We start from the raw sequence: 21860 nt of genomic DNA, 5'->3' as shown, positions 1-21860 counted from the left end.
TAAGGTGTGACTCCTTTGTCCATCAACTTACCTCGTAGTTCCCAAGGATAAGGTGTGTCGCCTCTGTCCCTCACCTTTTTCCTAGTCTTGTCTATCCTATGTGCACGTAGATTGGATCCTATCATTAGAACTTATATCTATAACTTAGCTTCAATACCTTCTCATTTAGTCCTTCAGTACTGAGTTATTCGTATATTCTAAGGCACATTCTTATCTCTATATGACTTAATTGCCCTAAGGCATTCAACACTAACAAATACTCATGATCATTGAAGTTCATAACATAAACATAAAGTCAACACATAACATAACATTAAAGAGAGATGTGTTACTTGGAAATTACTTGAAAATGGTTGTCATAAATATCGTTCAATAAACATGAAGTTCTAAATCATTCATAAAGCTTGAAAATCATTTACAACATTTAAAGTCACTTTATGTCAAACCTGTGGACATCACAACACATTCTATCTATTAAAATTGGCCCCCCTTTTGGGATTAACATTCCATAACTAGCTTACTTTGTCTTAGTATGTAGCCTTACCTTCTAATGCCAAGCTCATTATGCGTTGAACACTTAGAATTTTTCTCTAGGTGTTGAGCTTGCTATGCAAAAGTCACATACACTATCAACGCATACCATGTGTCCATGTCTTGCCTTCGATGTTCCACAAGCTGCATTCCAACGCATGGTCTGCCTCTCATGCGTCCCAGTTCTCAACTCACGCCCATATAGCCCATCGCCTAGCTAGCCTTTGTGCCAATCGTTCAGCCTGTGTGCCCAACTTGTAGCACATCAACACATGCCCCATGCATTCGTCTATTCGTGCGCCACATGCTTCAATGCCCCTTGCGCTTAACACCTTGTGCATCTGCCTACACAGCCTCGCTCACTCTGCAGCATAGAACAACGCCCATACAATATTCTCTTGCGCTTACAACCTCAGCATACGTTGCATGGTCCAACGCATCTCAATGCATCATTGTGCCCAGGCCAAATCTCTAGCACACAGCTTAGCTCTCAGCGCGTGCATTCAGCAGAATCAACATCTGGCCCTTCAAGCTGCTTGCTTGTTCAACACAAGCAGCTGCCTATTGTTCAAGATTTCTAAATTTAATTTATAATTTGAATAACTAATTTTTCATGCCTTTTCTCAAGAATTTTCCTTCTATAAACTTTCTCCAAAATTTCTTAGCAATCTTACCTTAAAATCTTAGCTTAGAACCCCTCGTGGTTTGGCCAGAATCCTCAAATTAACAAGATTGGCCCGAGTTTACCCGATAGCTCGACCTTCGGCCAGATTCTTCAATCTTCAGCCCGATTCCTCTGGAATTTCCTTCCGACAACCCAACCTCAGGAATTAGACACACTCAAGGTTTGAATGGCTTTGGAATCACTCCATTTTCATGAGTGAATTTCTCAAACCCTCTCTTTGAATTCAAGCTTCCCTTTTATAATAGCAGATGCATGCTCTCCCTTGATTGTTAAGCTGCCACCTCATCCTTAAAGAGATAAAAAAAAAACCTAAGAATGATAGCTAGCTTAGCTAGACAGTAACTAAGTTGATTATGCTCCCTAATTACCAACTCAACCCCTTGCCTTCAGCATCATCAATGCGTAGCTCACCTTGAGGCTATCACGTTCCTCCTATGATCGCGTGCTCTTAGACTAATGCATGTCCTAGCCTACGCATAACTTAGTCTTAACACGTCATGAACCAGCATTAAGCCTTCCTCAACACACAACCACTGGGCATCGCATGCCTCATGTGCCTTGCACCAAGGCTAGCAACGCTTCCCAAGCAGTCGCACAGTCTTCCAATGCACATCACATATCTCATCGCATGCTTCCTCGCTTCATCGCATAGCTGCAGCACGCATCATGTACTTAGCACCTTGCACTTATCACCATACACTGGACAGCGCGCATGCCCAACCTCAACACTCGGACAACGTGCACGCTCAGCCTCAGCACTCAACCTCGCACTCATCGTGCAAACCCAACGCACAACGTATACCTCATCATCTTGTGCTCATCGTTTTACTCTTATCGTGCAGCCCTGCGTGCAACTATACGTTTACCTTCATGTAACACCCATACCATGTGCCCAATAACCTCCAAAGGACTTGGTTGTGCATATCCTGCCCCAAAGCTTAGTGCAATCCTTGCATGCGTGTGCTAGGCTCAGCGCCTAGCCTTGCGCCAATGCCCAGCATACCTTGTCTGCATGCTCACTAACCTCACAAGCCCCTTGGCTGTCACATGCCTTGTCAAGCATAGGGTTACAAGCGCTGAACATGTCCTTGCCGTTCACAACTTTAACGCCTAGCTCCCTCACACTTGGCCTCCACAAGAGCTCATCTAACCTCTAAAAGAAAGACTAGCACATAAGAGCTTGTCTCCAACACCCAACACAAGGCTAATGCATAGGCTACACCCCACCAACACTTAGCCATTTTATGGCTTGCCTAACCTCCAAGGCAAAATTAACGCCTATTCTTCTTACCTCAATGCTTAACATAAGGCCAACGCCCATGGCAACACTTAGCCAAATTTTCCTCTTGCTAAGCTATCTAAAACTCACCCGAGACTAGATTTTCCAACACTTAGAATTGTCTTTCTCCAGCTTCCTACTTTCTTTACTTCCTTTCACAACTTTACTTTAACATATCCTTAGTCTTTGCTTAACATGCCTATTATACACTTAAGTAGGAAAAATGGAGTACAGGGTTTACAAAAAGCCCTTGATGAATACCTCCTACTACACTTAGCCAATTTCCACTCTTAGGCTCTTAAGCCTACAGACGCTCATGCTTCTAACTTCTATGTTTCTGATTTCCTTCTAAGTGTAAGCTTTCTTATCTTGCCCAAGAGCACAACCTCTAACACTTAGGAAAATTTTTACTTCCCTTTCAACCTGGGTCACGCCTACCTTCGTCTGTCTTAGCTTCCCCAATTTTTGTCTAAGTGTTGGCTGCTCTTTACTACCCGAGATCACCCCATTTCAAGACTTGGAAAGTTCTCCTAATCTCCATCTCACATGCATACTCATTATAACTTTGATATTATTTTCACTACTATAAACATTATAACTACTTGCTACAAGAATTAAAATATATACTAGGGTAATTAAACACATAATTAAGTGGACTTAAACATGATTAACTAGTAAAATAGGTTTAGAGGTTTATAGCTCAGGCGATTAGGTGGCTACCAAGGTCAGGTGTGGCTAGAGTATACCAGGGAGCCCAAAGGAACCTGTCACCTATCACCACCCAGGCTATCAGGGGGCTACCAGGGTCAAATGTAGCCAGAGTATATCGGGGAGTCGAGAGTAACCTGCGTGTGTGGTAAGGTCTATGTTTAGACTTGGAGGCAGCTCTGCATGCACGTATCACCTTGTTATTTGGTTTACACCGTGGAGGCCATTCTTTGTCTAGAGTAACCCGCCATTGTGAACGAATATTTGGGTACAGATTGGTGTGATTTTTTTATAACATTTGTATGCTATAATGTGCTTTCTATGAGATATGATCATGCCACTGTTTTACCAGCATGTGTTTGAGGAATTACTAAATCTCTTAGATTTACTGAATGATTTAACCTATTTATCGATGGTTTTGAAAGAGAAAAGTTATGTTTTTATTAATTTACCACTCACTGGGCATTAGCTTATGCTTTTCAATGTTTTATGTTCCCCTTTTCTAGGTAGCGATAAAGTTCCAGATCCAAGCTAAGCTATCTACTGCCATACAGTGAGGGTCTTCTGCTACATCGTAGGTCTACATGTTTTGAAGTCCTATTGTGAATAGTTTTCATATCACGAATCATATATATTTTATTTTCGGGAATGTGAGGCAAAGGTAGTTATTTGGTTGTATAGTTAAAAAAATTGTTATGTTATACATATACTTGATGATGGTTTGTATATATCAGGAGATGGAAAGCTATGAAATGTGTTTCTAAATGTCATGAAATGGAATATTTTGAATGGGAATTAAATGGATTATATGATCAATGTGTAATTGTTGAGGTCCATGTACAAGTTAAGTCGGATAGTTGGATGTTAAATGTCATAAGGGGAGGTGATGTTTAGCATATGTACACCTCTTTCTAGATTAGGTGGGTAATTTGGGAGGGGATGTGACACAGAGCCCTCCAAAAATGCCCCAATACAGAGTTTTCCAGACTATTTGCTTCAAATAAAGGGTGGATTACTTTTGAGCCGATTACTCTAAAAATGGAGCATTGGGACCAAAAAAAAACATGGCACAATGTGTGTCGTACCTTCTTATGGGGGATGGATTAAGCTCTGAAATTTCCCTCTACATTTATGGAAAAAAAAAAAGGTATTTAGGTTGGTCGATGACCTGCTTGGTGGCTTCTTGGATTTCACTGATGAGAATTCAAGCCTCATTAATTGCGTTGAAATTGATATGAAAGTTAAAAGGAATTATTATGGCTTTATCCCCACTGAGTTCATTCTGGTTCATAGTGATGAAATGTTTCCCGTGTAAACTATGACGTACCAAGATGCTAACCTTCTATTCAATAGAGATGCCAGAATTCATAGCACTTTTTTGTCGGAGCAAGCTGCATCGTTCGCCTTAATCCAAACCCAATAGATATATGGCAAGTTGAAAAGTTTGAGAACTGTCTGATGATTGATGTGACAGAGTGATGCGTGAAATTATGATGCGATGGTGTAAGTATACGATGATGTGTGTTATGCGATGGTCATACAAGTTTTCCTAACAAAGCCCAAGTATAAGCCTTCTTAGGTTCTTGGTAAGTCCAGGGTCGAACACAGGGACTACTAAATAGATATGCGACAGACTCTTTGATTCTCTTGCGATGGTGAAAAATAAGTGGATGGTGTTTTGATTTAGATTTTCCTATGCGACGGAGTTGAACGTGGAACGATGAAAGCGTAGAGTTACAATAAGTATGCGATGAAGGGATTAAGAAGGGGTTTAGCTAACATTTCCCAAGATTGTGCACAAGTTATGCGATCATGCTATACACAAATATCAGTACTACATTTCTCAATGCAGAATGCCATAATTCCTATTTCTAGGACGCATGTGATGTATCTGCGAAACAGTTGGTAGAGCTTATTTCTAAATTTCTACTCTAGCCTATGCGATCTAATCTGACTCTCTCAAGCCTAGATTCTATGTTTAGACTACTCTATCAAGTATATCCAAATGATGAATGATGCATACATACGACAAGATGACCGCATACCACAATTTCTATTTTTACGACGCATGCGATGTGTAACAGCAGAAAGAACATGTTTTTAAGTTTCTACTCTTGCTTATGCGATCTAATCTGACTCTCTCAAGCCTAGATTCTAATCCGACTCTCTCAAGCCTAGATCCTATCTTTAGGCTACTCTTTCAAGTACGTCTAAAGGGTGAATTATGCATACATAAGACAAGATGATCGCATTAAATACATATCTTAAGTCATACTAGTTAAGTACTTCTCAACCCATTCAGAAATTTAGCTACACATGCATGGTGTGGAGCGATTGAACATAGATTAAAATGAAGTTTCCATTTTCTGCAAATAAAGTACTAAATACAAAATAATAAATGGATTTGAGAGATAACAAGCCCGATAAGCAATGTCTTGCTTCCCGTGGATTCTTGCTCTCGCAAGGGTTGGCCTTCTCTTCTTTGTATTGCTTTCCGGTAGTCTCTCAATCTATCCGGGAGCGATTTCTCTTGGCTTCGTCTCGTCTCCTTGCTCTCTTCATCCTCTATGTATATGTATATGTATGTACGTGGATCCCTTTCTCTTTGGTGGCATTCGATATTTATAGATTTCAAGGTAAAACAGCTTTTCTTGCTAATAATTGCAATAATTGGCGGCAGTAATTTCCCTACTCTATTACGCCGTTTAAAAGTCACCGAAAGTTCAATGTACTATCTATAGTGTGGCTTTTAACAGCTTGTCAACTGAATTCGGAATCGACGGTTATCAGCTTTACGTCCCATCATGATTTATTATGTTGTCGCCTTGATGCAAGGTCTTTATGTGATCACTTTTTGAGAAACTTCTCATGATCGCATGGCTTGCGATCGCAACTTTAAGCGTGTTGTCGCATTGTGCCTTTGGATCACAATTTCATATGTGCCATTGCATTGTACCTACACAAAATAGGTAAATTAACTGCTTTTATGCGATGAGCACTCGTGAAGCCAATTCCTTTTAGTTTGTCGCTTTCAGACATGATATTGCCTATTTTACCATCGCTTTCTCTCATTGTTTTACTAATTTGAGCTGTAATAACTTGTATTTCTACTAGTTATCACACCCCCAAATTTTAAAGATTTTCTTTAAAGATTCAACCACCTTTACCCTACCTAGACATCTCAAGGTGCCTTATTCAAATTTCATGAACCAATGCCTTCTTAATTTCTATCATGCTCTCTTCCTAAAATAGTTCTAATCTTTAAAGACCTCAAGTTTAACCTTCAAAAAAAACTTTACTCGTTTCAAGGACATCGCATGATTTATTTCAAACTTTTCTCAAACCGGGGTGTTCAAGTGATTTTGACCATTGCGCGATTCAGATATTCGTTTTGTGACGTTACGCTAATCCGAGTGCACAACCTTCATTTTGGCTTGTCCCCACGAGTATCATGTGGAAATCCAACTACGAGCAAGGCGCTCTTTCTCAGTCAAAACTCATGTTCATCTCTTTATTTGGCAGTAGAGTTTCAATCACTTGGTTTCTGCGTTGATCATGATTCCTAACTTTGTTTTGGCTTACCTCCACATGTGTTATGGGGGCATCCAACTACGAGCAGGATCCGATCTCAACGTTATAATTTTTTTTTGAAATCGAATTTCTAAAAGTAACAAGGTTGAAAATAACATTACTAGCACCCCCAAATTTAACACACAGCAATGTCCTCATTGCTGAGAGACGAAATAACTCATGCAATGGACTTAGGAAATTTCATAAAAATAGTTTTGAAAGAAAGTTGGTAGACCACTAAATTTTAGAAATGTTTCATGAATTGATTATCCTGAAATTAATCTAACTCTAGTACATATGGTAAGAAACAAAGGCATGAATTTTAGCATTGAAGTCATAATTGGCAAGGGGTGAATGCGGCGACCAAATAAAGTAATCAAAAATTCAAGATTGAGTCGAACTAAAGAGGATGTGATAGTAGAATTCAGTAATATTAAATTGAAATGCGAGAAGTGCAAAATTGAAATAAGATGAGACAAGGAAAGACACAACCCCCAAATTTTCTTTGACGCCCACATCATTTTTTATTGCATCCATTCCTACGGTAGGCTGATTCTTTGATTGCGATGGGCTGATCGAACCGGTCGTGTGTTTGAGGTTATCACATTGCTCCATCGCAATCGTTTACTACGATCAATGATAAATATCAAGAGCATAAAAAGTATGAAAGAAAGAGTTAGCAATTATAAAGAGTAGTAATCATGCAAAAAGTAAGATAGATTCATGAAAGAAAAATGACAAAAGGATACTAAAAAAAATTATATATTTCATCCCTGATGAATGTGTGTCGCTTATCAACGAAGGGACTACATGTTTTTTCTTCATTCCAGCATCCTCAGGTCCACGGAGGTTTTCTCGCATTGGAAATCTCTTCCATGATACATCTTGACTCTTTGTCCATTTACCTTAAATGCGCTGGTTCCATCTTCATTTGTTAATTCTACCACTCCATGCAGGAATACTTCCTTAATTATGAATGGTCTGGACCAACGCGATTTCAATTTTCCCGGAAAGAGTCATAGCCTAGAATTGAACAGTAAGACCTTCTGACCTGCTTGGAGATTCTTTTCACACAGTCACTTGTCATGCCAATGCTTCATGCGTTCTTTGTAGATTTTGCCATTTTCATACGCCTGTAGTCTCCATTCGTCTAGCTTGAGTAACTGAAGTTTTCTCTCCTCCCCTGCAACCTTCAGATCAAAGTTAAGCTTTTTCACTATCCACAGCACCTTATGCTCTAATTCCAATGGCAGATGGCAAGCCTTCCCAAACACCAACGTATATGGTGACATGCCTATGGGTGTTTTATAGGCAGTTCTATATTCCCACAAGACATCGTCCAGCTTCATGGCCCAGTCCTTCCATGATGGAGTCACCACCTTTTCTAAAATCAACTTGATTTCTCTGTTAGAAACCTTGGCTTTTCCGTTTATCTGGGGGTGGTATGCGATGGCGATCTTATGGTGGACATTGTATTTGATCAGCAGTTTGTTAATGATACAATTGAAAAAGTGGGTTCCTTCGTCACTTATTATGGCACGTAGAGTGCCAAAACGAGTGAAGATGTTTCTCTGTAAGAATTTGGAGACTGTCGCCGCATCATTTGCGACACATGAAACCGCTTCAATCCACTTGGAAACATAGTTGATGGCCAATAGAATGTATTTATTACCATTTGACGGTGGAAATGGTCCATAGCAGGGTTACTCTCAACTAAGGACCAATTTAATGTTTTACGATGATAACATCCTTACATGTTTAATGCTTGGAAAGTTTACATTTCAGTACAAGACTACTGTAAAGACTTATGTTTCAGTATGATCTCTTATTTGAAACTTAAGCATGAGAACCTATTTTCTTTCTTAAGTCACTAACTAGGCTAGTAGCTCACCCCGTTTTTAAATGTATTCTTTCCCCAGGTAGCAGTCAAATCCCCCGAAGATAGCTCTGCATCTACCCTGCCACATAAAGTCAAGAGTTCTAGTAACCTGTCAACTAGGTGGTTACTGTAAATATTTGTACACATGTTGTAGCTGTTGCATGTAAGGACTAAGTTTAGGAGTTGGGACTAATGAGACTTGTGTTGTAAATTCTGTAAATGTTTTGTGTTTAATGGTTAATGTTTGTTTGGCCTTAGTGGCAACCATTATGTATGAGATTGCATGTTGTGATCAGATTACTTAAAAAGAATTCGTAAGCAGTAAGTGTCATAAAAGGGTTGATAACTGTTGCAGTCATGTCCTTACCTAGGCTAAGAGAGTAGTCTGGGAGGGGGGTGTGACATCAGGGCACTATTGTCCTCATGTTAGTTCTCACCTGAAATGTTAGAGGCCTCAATGCTCGGCCTAAAAGAGCCTTGGTGAAAGATCTCCTGATGAAGCACATTCCTGATGTCGTCATTCTTCAGGAGTCCAAAATTGATAACGATTGAAAGTTGATTAAGTTTCTTTTACCAATGAGAGGGTGGGGCATCATTGTTCAAGACCCGAAATTAGCTATTAAAGGAGAAATTTATCTACTTTTTCTGTCTATAAGAAGGAGCGAATTTCATCTTGTGTAGTTGTATTTCCAGCTCTCTAGGCATATTGAGTGGGTGAAACAGGCCACTCTTACCCATACAGATCGAAGGACTGCTCTCATAGATAGGTGTTCACAACTCACTTAGAATTAAGGTCAAGTCATCTGTGGTCATCCTAATAAAAAGTTAGTTTCTACAAACAACGATATTATGCTCAGAAACTAATTATTTCGTGGTCTGATCTTATATAAACTTTTTATACAGGATATCCGCACTCACATGTCTCCATATGAATAATATGGATCATATCGTCTGTAACTCTTACAACTCATGTAACAGTTACAAAATGGATCGTATCCGCCATGTCATTAGGATAAAGCATCCAACCTTAACCATATATCGCATACCTTTTAGGTTATTACTTGAACATGATCCACTTGTATATCTACTATATACTGTTCAAGTTACATTAAACAACCTTGATATTAGTTTATTGGATTGAGTTAATGTTATCTAAATATCAAATAAAATACTTCTTATTTTATTAAATAAATAATTTTTATTTACAAATTACAAACTATAAGTTCCATGAAATTTAGAACACTAAATTCAACAATCTCCCACTTGTCCTAAAGCGAGTGGAATGTACAGGGCATCCACTATACCCCAAAAATATCACACTTACCCTAGATAAAATAACGCATATCCCTTAGACTTAGACTTTCCAAGTGACCCTAAAAAAATTTGGCCATGAGAGACTTTGTAAATGGATCAGTAATATTATGCTCTGAAGTGATCTTTGCGACAATCACGTCTCCCTGTTGCACAATCTCCCTAATGAGTTGATATTTACACTTGATGTGCTTTCCTTGTTTGTGGCTTTAAGGCTCATTGGAGTTTGCCACAACACCACTATTATCACAATATAGGATTATGGCCATTGACATGTTTGGAACAACTTCCAAACTCGTCAAGAACTTCCTCAGCCATAGCTTCACAAGCAGCTACATATTATGCCTCCATGGTAGAGTCAACTATACGGCCTTACTTAATGCTACGCCATACTATAACCTCTCCACTAAAAGTGAACACCGATTCTGATGTGGATTTCCTAGAATCCTTATCAGCCTGTAAGTCAGAGTCAGTGTAATCTGTAAGGATAAAATCTTAGCACCATACACAAGCATATAGTTTCTCATTCTCATAAGATACTTGAGAATAGTTTTAACCGTCATCCAGTAATCAAATCTTGGATTGGATTGATATCTACTAACTATTCCCACTGCATAGCAAATATATGACCTAGTACACAACATGGCATACATGAGGCTATCTACTACAGATGCATAGGAAATCTATCTTATCTCCTAAACTTCTTGAGATGTCTTAGGATATTGTTCCTTGGACAAAATAATCCCATGCCTGAAAGTTAATAAAATTTTCTTGGAATTCTGCATCGAACCTTTAACAAGCATATTGTCGATATACGATGATTGGGACAAAGCTAGTGTTTTGTACTTATGATCTCTAATAATTTCGATCCATGGAACAAATAATGCTTCACCCAAATCTTTCATTTGGAATGAGCAACTAGCCATTTCTTAATATTAGTCAGTAAACCTATATCATTCCCAATGAGTAGGATATCGTCCACATATAACACTAAGAAAACTACTGAATTATCTATGATCTTCTTATAGACACAAGGTTTATCAACATTCTAATCAAAGCCATAACATTTGACTGTAGTATTAAATCTTATATTCTTAGATGAAGATGCTTGTTTCAACCCATAAATGGACCGATTAAACTTGAAAAACTTTTTCTCTTAACCTTGTTCGATGAACCCCTCTAGTTGATTCATGTAAATGGTCCAATCAAGATTACCATTCAAAAAGGCAGCCTTAACGTCCATTTGCCATATTTCATAGTCATAATATGTGGTAATGGTCAAAATAATTCAGATAGATTTAAGCATAGAAATAAGTGAGAAAGTTTCTTCTTAGTTCACTCCCTCAACCTGGATATAACCATCTACACCTCTTTTTCTCTTGTAGATCCACTTTCAACCTATGGGTTTTACTCCAGTAGGTTGGCCTACAAGTGACCAGACAGAGTTGAAGTACATGGAGTCCATTTCCTTATTCATGGCTTTAATCTATTCATCTTTGTCCACATCAACCTTTTCCTACTTGTTGGACAATGGATCTTCGATGTCATCATTTGGTATGTCAACTTGAGTTTCTGAATAATGAGCAAGTTAGGTATAACCCTCCTACTATATCGAGGCTCCCTCAACTCTTGACAATTATGTGTGTGACTGGATGAAACAACATCAACAACTCTTGTTGAAGTACTTTCTTTTTCAACAACCTTTGTTGAAGATTCATAGTTTCATTGGAAAGCTCATTTAAAACAATTTTATTTCTTGGTTTATGCTCCCTAATGTGGTCGTCCTCCAAAAAAAAAAAGTAGCATTTTCGATATAAACACATTATTCTCTTTCGAATCATAAAAGAGACCACCTCTCGTTTCCTTTGAGTTGCCTACAAAGAGGCATAACTTTGAACATGGTTCCAATTTCTTTGGATTAGCCACCAACACATGGGTTAGACACCCCAAACACTGAGATGTTGTAAACTACTTTTATGACCCCTCCATAATTTATAAAGTGTTTTAAAAACACTGTTTTATGGAACTTGGTTCAAGAGAGGTTGCAGTCTCCACTGCATAACCCTAGAACGAGTTAAATAGAGTAGAATAACTCATCATCAATCGAACCATATCTAATAGGATTTAGTTTCTCCTTTATGATACACCATTTTGTTAAGGTGCACCAGGTGCTGAGAGTTGATATGTGATTCCATGTTCTATCAAATAGTTCTGGAATCTCATATCTATATACTTTCCACCTCGATCAAATCAAAGTGTTTTATCTTTTTACCCAATAAATTCTCAACTTCAATTATGTACTCCTTGAATTTTTCAAGTGTATCAGACTTATGTTGTAATAGGTAAACATACCCATATTTGGAATAATCATCAGTAAAAGTTATGAAGTACTCATACCTTCTTCTTACCTTAACATTCATCGGCCCATAAAGGTCTGAATGTATAAGTTCCAAGGTTCTTTGGCTCTATAACCTTTTCCAATAAAAGGTCATTTCACATTTTACCTCTTAGCAAGATTCACATATAGGCAAAGAATTTTCTTCTAACTCTTTTAGAAGTCCATTTCTTACCAACATCTCAATGCTATTGAAATTTATGTACATAGTCTTAAATGCCAAAGATGAGTATTTTCTTTTGGAGAAACTTAAGTCTTTTATTTTTTGTAGTTGCAGTGTTGGACATTTCGACGTTATAAAGAATTTTAGATGCTAACCGTCTTAGCACATATAAGTTGTTTTTTTTATTGCTGAACAAATATTAATACCACTTTTTTTAGATAAACGTTTTATCACAAGTAAAAGATATATTATATTTTTGTTCCAATAAACATGATAAAGAGATCAAATTCCTCTTGAAAGAGGAACAAAATAAATATTATATAGCAATATATATTTAGAATTACAAAAAAAAACAACTTCAAGCTGCCTACTCTAATCATTGAGATGACTTTCCCTATCCCAACCCGCAGAGTCATGTCTCCGGCCTTCAGCTGCTGCCAAGAACTAGTTTCGTATAATGAAGAACAAACATGTTTAATTGCTTATGAATCAAGTATCCAGGCAGAATCGCCTTTTTTCATTAAACAAGTTTTTAGAACTAATAAATTATATTTACCTTCTATTGCCTTCTTTTTATCGGCCAAGTACTTTGGGCAGTTTCTTTTCCAATGCCCATTCTGGTTACAATAAAAACAGGTTCCCTTTGCATGTTGGGATTATGGTCTCATGGTTTTTGGCGAAGACTTCGGTTAAGCTTGCCAAAATGTAGACTCTGACCTTATCATTGGCCTTCGTCCACTTGTTATGAGCATCACAAATATTTCATGATGTATTGAGTCCAGGGGCTGGAGAACATTCCTCCATTAGAACAAATTTGAGGTCATTGATGACCAAGACTGTGTTTATCGTATTTTTCCAGCTAGTGTAATTTCCACCAATTAACTTATCAACACCGAGTAAGGATATTATAGCGTTAATCATGTTTCAAAGTTACTGATACAAAACAAATTACTTATATCAGATATGTATGCAAAAACTCAGTTAATCCAATCAACTTAGCAAAATACTTAATGAACCCTATAAATATTTGATTTTGCAATGATACTTCAGTGATTTAGAATAAATGCCACCTCGGGGTGTATAATTACTCTTTCACTGAATTGAGACATTTTCAATTAAATACTACACCAAAATAACTCTTATTTCTACAATATTTAATTACCATTGATTTGGTCAAGAAATCATTAACTATCCTCATATTTTCTTGTAAACGTAACCCTTCATTTTCAACCCTATAGCCCTGCCCCAATTAGTCTACCTCAGGGAAGGACATAATTGGTGCAATTGACTATTGTTATCTTATCTATTTCTAGAGTTTGCTCTATCCCTTTCCATGCGAACAACTTTCTAAGGGAGATGCTCCCAAGGTATCACGAGGTCGAGCATGGAAAAACATCACAAACTAATGAATGAGATTGTACGATGTGTTGACACACGTCTTTCTCCCACTTACTATAAACAGTCTCTCCATTCACCTTGATATTGACACATACCTTCATAAGAGAGGGTGCGCCTAGGACACCACGAGGTCAAGCATGGATCTCACAAAGTGAACTTTTAGGGAGAATGTGAGTTGGAAAAATAACATATTAGATATATCTTTTTTCTCCTACTAAGTGTTTCAAAACTTAGGGTTTATTAACTTAGTTAAATCCGGTTAAATAATTTAACTAAGTGATTGTTAATTTGTTTAATATAACATTTATATTGAATAGTTTAATAATATGTAATTTTATTTATTAAATAATTTAATAAATAAAATCATTTATTGCATGCTTATAAAATATTTGTCTAATTCACCTTCCACATCGGTTCCCAGGTAGGGGTGCTCTGTTTCTGTCAATTTAAATACCCCAGCCTAGATAGTACCTTCCTTAGATAAAGGTCCCTAATAGACAATTATCTTATAAATTTAATCTTTTATTAATCAAGAAAAATAAAAGATTAACTTATTTCTAATCATATTAGAAATATTTTAGCATAGATCTAGGTGAATTAATATAAATCATTTAAAATTAATTGAAGCCTACATTTGCACGCTACTCTTGATTATAGATTTTAATTCTAATTCGTCAAACTTATAACCTTTATAAAATAATGAAATAATTAAAACCTTTAATCATGCATCTAATGACATTCATGAAATATAACACTTATATTTACTAAGTAATGTCATGCTCAATGCAATTTCATTTTCATTAAATAATATAACGTTTATATTATAAGCTAATGAAAAAAAACATATCCATCATAAAAACTATATAATATAACTTTTATACAATAGTATGATGCATGGACATGTTTATTATATCATGCAACTATATATTATAACAATTATAATAAATTGATGCATGATAAAATATTTATTCTATAGTGGGGTTTTAATCTATGTGGCATACATTATGAAATATATATATAATTAATCCATCACATGCCAAAATTAATTAAACAGCAAATCTGGACAAAAAATTGGCACTTTTAAAATTAATTAAATTAATATAATAATTATATTAATTTAATTAATTAAAACAAATAAAACTACAAAAATAAGCAAAAAAAAAAATTGCTCCTTTGAATCAAATTGGCCTCGAACCCATGATATTTAAGATACAGGCATGCACGCGTGGACTTCTCGAAGCGTAGTGGCGTTGAGAGAGAGTGTATCGTTGCGCTTTAGTTTTTTCTCTAGAGCACAACGGGGCCGCAAAAAGAGTGTAACGATGCTCGACAAGATTTCAAGCAGCGCTGCTGCGCTTCGAAAAGAGTGCCACGGTGCTCTAGGCCAGAAGTTGCTGCTCTGCTGTGGTTTTCACCAAAAATGCTCCAAATTTGCTTGCCTCCTTCAGCAACTTTTACTAAAACTCCAAGACACGAACTTACAGACTTGATAGCATAATTAAATTCCCAAAACAATGGGTCTTTACAACTTTAATCGGATTAAAGTGGTAAATTCTAAGTGTCAAATTCTGTAAGCATCCAATTTACATACTACAGTCAAAATGCGGTACAAAACCCACCATTTTCCTCAATTTCCTGTCAAATTGAAAAATAAATTATATGAAATAGTTCTGATACCAATTGAAGGAATTGAATTCCTCGCAAAAGCGCGTGATGAATGCCACACAATTTGAATTCAATTTGTGTACAGTAAGGAAATTGAGGAAAAAGCAACATGATGTAGATAAACAGGATAAACATCTAAGAAGCTTAAGTATGCTTTCTACAGAGAAATTAGAAAAGAGGAGACTTACCCTTGATGAACAAGAATTCTTCACGAAATTTCCCTCCGAGATCATGAGTAAAATTTCTGTAGGATCACTGGAACTCTTCTTCCAAAAATAACACCACCAAGCAGTAACCTTATTATACTCAAGGGAACGAGGAATTTGGATGTGTAGGCTCCAAACATTTTTGGCTAGGAAATTTTCTAGGGATGTAGAGAGAGTGAGAGATCTGTGAGTTTTATTGCAAAACTGTTGTTTTTAGTAATTTTCCAAAAATCATAGATAAGAGAAAAGGGAGAGAGGCAACTCCCTCTCACGATCTACCATCATAACTCCCTTGAAGTGGGGAATTAGCACTATATTATTAAAATAATATAATATGTACATTATATGGTTAGTTATTAAACAACAAACTATATAATATGCATTATATTCATATTATAATGTAACTCTCTCTTATAACCTATAGTTTTAAAATGAATCATATCCATATTAAATTTTAACCTATAGTTTTTATACAAATTTTATTTATATAAATAATATTTGAATCTCATTCAAATATTTTTCTCTCACATATTATATAGTTTAATTATAAATATGATTTATAAGTAACTATATATTATAATGTATTAATATACATTATAAATTATATTAAATATATTAATATAATTAATTACTTAAATTCCATAAATAATTTGAACAATTCAAATTATTCCAAAAATAATTATTCCTTATTTTTATCCTTAATGAGCTAACAAGGGGACTTTATGAACCTACAGATTAGAAGTTTCAATGATACGAGATTAACCAACTAAACTCTTTAATTGGAGTAATCAACATTCATTAACTGTTGGTCACTCCACTAAAGACTGATAGTTGCATTCTTCACACTGTAGAATATTTTTGTATCTATTGGATATAACTAATAAACAGTAAGTTAACCCTACACAGATTTCTCGTAGCTACAATTGGATCAAAATTATCATTTTACCCCTGTAGTTACATCTAACTTCTTAAATACCATTGATTCCTCTAATGAACAAACAATTTATAGTTCAACTATAAACTAACCCCTCTCAAGCTAATGAGAGGGTGAGGCCTCATTGCCCAAGACCCGGAATGAGCTATTAAAGGAGCAATTTATCTACTTTCTCTGTCTGTGGGAAGGAGTAAATTTCGTCTTCTGTAGTTGTGTTTCTAGCTTCCTACTTAAACAAATCCCCAAAATGGTAAGCATATTAAGTCGGCGAAATAGGCCACTATCATCAATACAAATCAAAGGATTGACTTCATAGATAGAAGTTCACAACTCCATCAAGATTAAGGTCAAGCCACCTATGGTCATCCTAGTGAAAAGTTAGCTTCTACAAGCAACAGTGTTATACTAAGAAACTAATCATTTTGTGGTCTAATCTTATATAAACTCTTTATACAGGATACGTCCACTCACATGTCTCCACATGAACAATATCGATTATATTGTTTGTAACACTTACAATTTATGTAACAGTTACAAAATGGGTCGTATTCACACTATCACCAGGATAAGGCACTGTAACGTGTTTGGATTGATGATATAATTTGCTCACAATGATGCGATACTACTTCTAGTTATGCATTAATTATGGATGTTCATGTAGTATGCCATGCGTTGTCACAAGTTTCCTTACGATGGAACCAAGTGTAATTCCACCGCAAGTTTCTCGGTGTGATCCGAGGTCAAACACGGGGACTGGTTTAGGTTATTGCAGTACATTCATGATATATGCGACCAAGTTTTCAATCTTTAAAAATGAGTTTGTATAAGTATATAAATTGCAATAAAATAAAGGAAAGCAATAAAGATGCGATAAAAACATAAAAATACAGTAAACCTAAGCTAGATGATACAAGATACAGACTTCATGTATAAGATGCTGGGATTAAGACTGGCTGTGAAAGTTATGTAAAGACAGGGGATGCGGCGACAAGTCTTATGAACATAATAGAAAGAGAAAGACAAATAATACAAACAACGTAAGTTCTTAATTGAATTGAAGGTATAAATACTGTTCTGCTCTTCTCTTATCATACACCTCTCAGTGATCGGTCGCGCTCCCACATGTCTGTGGTGAAACAGAGACTAACGTAATGAACGCAAGGTTGCTTCCATGTCTGGAAGTACTACTCGCTTTAGTTAACGCATTCTTCTGATCTTCTCTCGATAGATCAGAATGACACCTTCACTTCTGCTCTCACAGGTGACGATGCCGTCTAGCATGCTTTAGCTAAACGTATTTTATATCTTTAATACAGATTAAGTTCTTAGTGATTCATATTGTTCATTAGAGGGTTAAGAGACATCATGGAGAAAGTGATTGGTGGGTGAACGGAAATAGACAGAGAATGGTAAATGGAATTTATCGAAACATTTAATATTTCTACTAAGCATTTGATACATGGTGTGTGAATGAAGAGATAAAGAAAACATTGAATATACAATGAAAGAGAGATAGAACAGATACAAATAAGTGCCAATGTCTTGGCACAGATTTAATGGAGATCTGCTTTCCGGATAGGATGGATTTGATGGTAGGAAGAGCTTCCCTCTCAGGCTTGCTCTACCAGTAGCAGGGGATCTTTGCACAGAGCTTCCGATCGGGTGTTTGGCAGGTTGGATCTGAGATTCACCTCTCGACCTTATCTCGTCTTCTTCCCGGATTTCTTCTCTTAAGCACTCAGCTCAGCCTTTTCTCTACAATCTAGCAGCACTTAGCCCCGTATCAAGTAGCCTATCTTTTCTCTGAAATCAATGGGGTATTTATAGGTGCATATCTTTGACTCCGGCCCTGTGGTCCCCACTCATGGTTATGGTAATTCTGAAGATGGAGGGATATTATTCCTTCTGTTATATAATCAGACCGTCAATTTTGTACAACCGTTAGTTGTACACGTGTCTCAATCCTCCGCTCTTGTGTTGCTCAGCTACTTCTTTCGATCATAGGTTCGCATGGGGTGTTTGTTTTTATTACCACATGCGGTTGAAGCACAACTCTCGGATCGACTGTTGCATTGTGCTGCCATTGCGGTAATCGTCTCTTCATTGTTGATTGACGGGCGCAATGTGATAGAGACGCGTTGATTAGACATTCGTGAGCCTTGATCGCAAGCGGTGACTTGGTCTCCTACAAAACAGAGTAAAGTTCGACTTGTCTTCCATCTTTTTGGTGTTAGTGGGTTTAAACGCAAACATTTATAACTATTACAATACTAGGCTAATTTTCATACAATTGGCGCATAATTACTAACTTTTGGCCGCAATATCTAGATAAGGTGGCATAAATAACTTGTATTTATACAAGTTATCAAGCACCCAACCTTAACCATATACTGCAGACCTTTTAGGTTATTACTTGAATATGATCCACTTGTATGTCTACCATATACTGTTCAAGTTACATTAAACAACGTTGGATCTTAGTTTATTGGATCGAGTTAATGCTATCTAAATGTCAAATAATTAATTTTATTAAATAAATAATTTGTATTTTCAAATTACAAATTACAAGATCCATGAGATTTAGGACACTAAATCCAGTAGATCACAAGAAAACAATGACTCTAAAGTTGGCCTTCTTGATTTTATCATTAAAGAACAACGTGTCTGGGTCCAAAAGTGAAAATTTCAGTGGTTGAAATAAGGGGGAGTAAAACTCAAGCTTCTTTCACAAATGTGTTTCAGCTAGAAAGAGTAAGAACTTTATCTCAACTCTAGAAAATGATAAGAGTCGGATTATCAGGAATGAATATGAGATTGTGGAGGAAATCATTAGCTTCTACAATAAACTTTATGGGACTAAAGTCCCTCATCCCTTTACTTTTGATGGTCTTGATTGGTGAGTGCTTAATGATCTCAACTCATTATCCCTGAAAATCCTTTTTGAAGAGAAGAAGTTAGGATCAAATGCTCCCTGAAAATCCCTAAAAATCATTAGTTATGATTAGCGTCTCTTTTAATGTTTCAAATGCTCTTGAGCAGTTAGGATCAAATTCGAACGGTCTATTTACTTCCAACAGTAGATTCAATGGTCTTGCAATTTTAGAGAAATCCTTAACAAATCTGTGGTAGAATCCTGCATGTTTGAAGTGTTGGAGTTGGTGCCTTAAAGTCTCGTGTCCTGTAATTTGTAAATAGTTTGTACGACGCTTGTGTTGTTAATATGGTAGGATTGTATCAACAGCAGCGGAAGAACAAGGATCATCTAAGCATTCAAATTCACTAATTTTCAAAAAATATAAAGCATGTTTTTGGAGAAAAAAGTGAGTTTCAAGACCTACCGTTTGTAGAACTTCTTCAAAGCTCATTCTCCAACTGCTATCTTCTCAAAATCTTGTTGTAGACCACCTCAAGACCTTCCTCACTATTCTCTTGGTGCTCTAGATTGAGTTGTGGGACTCAAAACAAGCTTGAATCAAGGGATGAAGGAGAAAAGCTCACTGCAGCAACCTTGTTGAAGAACCTTTCTTCAAACCAAATTTTCACTAAAATTCTCTATGGATTGCATACCCGATTTTTACTCCAATCTATTATATTGTAGATTAACATGTAAAGAGAAGAGTTGCATGAATTGCAACTCATGCTTGGAGAAGACAAAGGCAAAAAGCAATATGTGTGAGCTACTTTAAAAGATGGATAATGGAAAATCTTCTTTTTCCATTTAGGTGTTTTGTTTTCTTTTCCTTTTTCAATTTTATCTCAAAAAATCAAATTTTGATTTTATTAAATTTATTTTAATTTTAAAATGAAAAAAATTAATTAATTTCATAAATTAATTATAAAATAAAACTTAATTTTGATATTAAATTAATTTTAACACATATCCATATTTATATATTTAAATCATATTTAAATATATAAATTCTCCTATTCCGTTTAATTCTAAAATTAAACATATAATTATATCTCATATAATTATTAAATCCCTTAATTCTAATTTGAACGTTTCAAATTAACTTATCACGCTATTCTAGAGCTAGTCCGTTACGAGCTAGTAGGGGGACCTCGCGGACCTACAGATCATGGGCTCCAAAAATTCGAGATTAATTGGCTAAACTCATTAGACCAAATTAATCCTCAATCGTTAATGGGTCATTCCACTAAAGCCCATAATTGCACTCCCCTCACTGAAGATATATTATGTCCACATGATTTAATCATAATCAGCAAGTCAACCCTTCACAAGTTGTTCGTAATAACAGTTGGGTCAAATATCTGTTTTACCCCCCGAGATTACGTCATATTTCTCAAGTTCCTACTGATCCTCTAATGAACAACTGGTTTTTGTGATCCAATCACGAAACCGAACTCTCTCAGCCTAGTGAGAAGGTGGGGCCCCTTGTTCAAGACCTGGATTCAGTACTTGAGAGAACAACCTTTCTCCTATCCCTAAATCGGGTAGGCATGAACTTCGTCTTGCACCCTATATCCCTAGTTATTTATCCGATCTTACCCCTGAAATGGGAGTCTTATTGAGCCAACGCTATTGAGTCAACCTTCAACTATGCAAATCTAAGGGCAATCCCGAATAAATAGGAGTTTATAGTTAGCTCGGGATTAAGATCGAGTTACCTAGGTCATCTAGGTGAAATGGTCAGTCTGAAACAATAAACAGCATTATAAAGTAAAAGTGGCTTATTTCTTGGTCCTGATCTTATGCAAACTCATTGCATAGGATGCCCCCACTCCTCATGTCATAACATATTCGAATTAGGATCACATCGTATGTAGCACTTTACAACTCTTTGTAACAACTATAGAATAGGTCGCATCCAATGGTGTTACTAGAATAAGGTACCCAACCTCATTCATGTACCATAGATCATTTTGACTATTTACTCGAACCTGATCCACTCTTATGTCTCCACATAAAGTTCAAGTACTCATAAAATAGTCATGGGTCTTAGTTTATTGGATTTAGACTTTCATACAATTTATGAGATCAATAATAAGTATATTGATAATAGAAAATATTTATTATTTTAAAAACTACGAATTTTTAGGACATAAAACCAAACAAATATATGATATTTACTTTATATCTTGTACTTTGCTCAGTTGCTTGTTTTATTTGCTTTA

Source organism: Benincasa hispida, chromosome 2 (assembly GCF_027475165.1).
Source record: "Benincasa hispida cultivar pf3 chromosome 2, pf3_genome.v1.1, whole genome shotgun sequence".
NCBI classification, from domain to species: domain Eukaryota; kingdom Viridiplantae; phylum Streptophyta; class Magnoliopsida; order Cucurbitales; family Cucurbitaceae; genus Benincasa; species Benincasa hispida.
This window is presented reverse-complemented; position numbering follows the sequence as displayed.